Source organism: Schistocerca americana, chromosome 7, assembly GCF_021461395.2.
Source record: "Schistocerca americana isolate TAMUIC-IGC-003095 chromosome 7, iqSchAmer2.1, whole genome shotgun sequence".
In the NCBI taxonomy this organism is placed as follows: Eukaryota; Metazoa; Arthropoda; class Insecta; order Orthoptera; family Acrididae; genus Schistocerca; species Schistocerca americana.
Genome location: NC_060125.1, coordinates 485110029 through 485113103, shown reverse-complemented (window position 1 = coordinate 485113103; position 3075 = coordinate 485110029). Strand labels below are relative to the sequence as shown.

Below are 3075 nucleotides of genomic sequence, written 5' to 3'. Positions count from 1 at the left end.
TGTTCGGCCAATAACTTCAACAAAGCTGATACTCACGCCAAAGTTGTCAAACCCCCCGGGGTTTTAGTTTTTGATTATTCGAAGCAAACTTGGAACAACGGTTCCTGCTATTTTGCACGGCTCGTAATATCTCCTTTTCAGTCCGCTTTTTTATTGTTTCCTGGTAGTCCTATATACGAGGTGGTTTACAAAAGTCCCCAGACACCTATCAGTGGAGATTACTATGGGATGTGTGCACTCTTCGCCTTTAATGACGGCTTGAACTCTACTGGGGATATTTTCAATGATGTGTCGGCATGTAGCCGGCCGTTTGTGGCCGCGCGGTTCTAGGCGCTTCAGTCCGGAACCGCGCTGCTGCTACGGTCGCAGGTTCGAATCCTGCCTCGGGCATGGATGTCTGTGATGTCGTTAGGTTTAAGTAGTTCTAAGTCTAGGGGACTGATGACCTCAGATGTTAAGTCCCATAGTGCTTAGAGCCATTTGAACCATTTGTCGGCATGTCTATGGATGAATGGCAGCTCATTCTGTCTCCAAGAGGCCAAAACAGAGAAGTTATTGACGTTGGACGTTGGGATTTGGAACAAAGTCGAAGTTCTAACTTATGCCAAAGATGTTGAGTTCGTTTCAAGTCCGGACTCTGGCAAGTCAGCTATTTCAGGAATGCTGTTATCCACAAATCATTGCCTCATGGATGCTGCTTTATGACAAGGTGCATGTTCAGGCTGATAAAGTCATTGTCTCTGAGCTGTTCTCCTACTGTAAAATGAGTCCATATCGTTCTGCATTTAACATTTTCTTCGGTGCAATGAGGGGACCACAAGATAACCTCTAAATCGCCCTCGTTCCGTAATACCACCTCCACTGTACGTCACTGCTGGCACTTCACATCATAACAGGAAACGTTCTCTAAGCAATCGTCAAACATTCGTTTCTATCGGATTGCCAGGGTATAGCAGGATTCATCACTCCAAATTACTGGTTTCCAGTCATGCACTGCCTCGTAGCGTCGCTCTTTACATCGCTTAGCTTTAACTACAGAAACTTGTGACTTTTGAGAAGCTGCTCGACCATTGTACCCCAAAGTTTAACTTTCTACGTACAGTCATTATGCTACCTAAACTGCTATTATCCCTTTGAAATTCACAGTGATTTCTTCCGCTGATTTCACGTGATTTTTTACAGTCGTCCTCTGCAATGATCAATGGTCGCTGTCTATCAGTATATGAGATGTGCCTGGTCGCGGTTTACCTGCAGTTGTTCCTTCGCCTTTCCCCTTCACATTCACATCAGCAACAGTCGATCTGGGAAGCTTTAGAAGGGTTGGAACGTCCCTGGTGAATTTGTTTCACAGGTGACATCCAGTGGCCAGTCGACGTTTGAAGTCACTCATCTCTCCTGCCCGACCTGCTCTGGTGTCACTGCTTCTCTACTGACAGTACGCTATTCCCCGCCACCTTTTATACTTGCAGATACACCTCTCTTGACATCTAGTAGTCAATTTCACATTACATAGGCCACTTTTATAACTTAATACGAGTGTAATCGCAAAAGTAAGGTCTCCTTTTTTTAATAAGTACATAGACCTGTTTATTTCTACAATGGTTTACATCAGTTTACAACTTGAACATTTAGCTATTTTTCGACATAACCACCATTTCTGTCGATGCATTTTTGTAGACGCTGTGGCAGTTTTTGTATGCTCATGTCATACCAGGCCAACGGCCTTGCCGCAGTGGTAACACCGGTTCCCGTCAGATCACCGAAGTTGAGCGCTGTCGGGCTGGGCTAGCACTTGGATGGGTGACCATCCGGTCTGCCGAGCGCTGTTGGCAAGCGGGGTGCAATCAGCCCTTGTAAGGCAAACTGAGGAGCTACTTGATTGAGAAGTAGCGGCTCCGGTCTCGGAAACTGACATGCGGCCGGGAGAGCGGTGTGCTGACAACATGCCCCTCCATATCCGCATCCAGTCACGCCTGTGGTCTGAGGATGACACGGCGGCCGGTCGGTACATTTGGGCCTTCATGGCCTGTGCGGGAGGATGAGTTCATGTCATACCAGCTCGCCGCCATGCTGTTCAGAAAGTTATGAACCTCTTCTTTCACCTCGTCGTTGGAGCTGAATCGTTTTGCGGTCAAATGTTCTTTTAACCTAGGGAACAGGTGATAGTAACTGGGCGCCAATTCAGGACTATAGGGTGGGTGGGTGATTATGTTTCACTGAAACTGTTGCAGGAGAGCAACGGTTTGCCGAGCGACGTGTGGGCGAGCGTTGTCATGGGAAATGTGTACGCCCTTGCTCAACATTCCTTTTCTCCGGTTCTGAATTGCCGGTTTGAGTTTTTTCAGAGTCTCACAGTACCTCTCAGCGTTAATTGTGGTTCCAGCGATTCAGCTCCGACGAAGAAGTTGCATGGGGGCTTAATTAAATATATATGATTGAAAATGATTTTTAGTTTTAGTATGTCTGTCCGATTACGCAGTGTCTCGTAAACGGTTGGCCCTGACTAGAATTATTACGCTATCTGACTGCAAAGAACAATGTAAGAAAATTTTCGTAAACACAGTTAATTAATTAAGTCCCCAGCAACTAAAAAACCAACAAAACCAATAAGCACAAGAGTCACTGTTCTGTATGTGGGAGTGCGACTCAACGTCCACATCTGGCACGGTTCTTTTCCAACAAGACAAGAATTTTTAAATACCAACTATACTGACGTGACAAAAGAAATTTAGAAAAACTATAATTACGCAAGAAAACCAGAATTCACTCTAATACAAGAACACAAGCCAGATGCTTTGTTGACTGAACCTGTAGTGACACATTATTTCAGACACACAATTAATAAAAGAACATTGTAGTTTTTACCTTCATATATATTGACGAAATGCACACAATAACATCTGCTATCTCTCCCATCAAATAACTGCTTAAAACATGGGACAACACTCTTTACTACAACATCTTACTCCGACTTCACGACAAGCAGTGCCCACTAGCACATCTCGGCACGAACTCTTAACACATACTGTCCTCTACGAGCTCTTGACAGGCACTGACTGCTATGAACTCTCAACA

The 3075-nt window shown here is 45.1% G+C and overlaps 1 pseudogene; it reads left to right on the top strand.

Annotated features, from left to right (window-relative positions):
- Positions 1–1714: 1714 nt before the first annotated feature.
- LOC124623206 lies at positions 1715–1832 on the top strand (annotated as a pseudogene).
- Positions 1833–3075: the final 1243 nt, after the last annotated feature.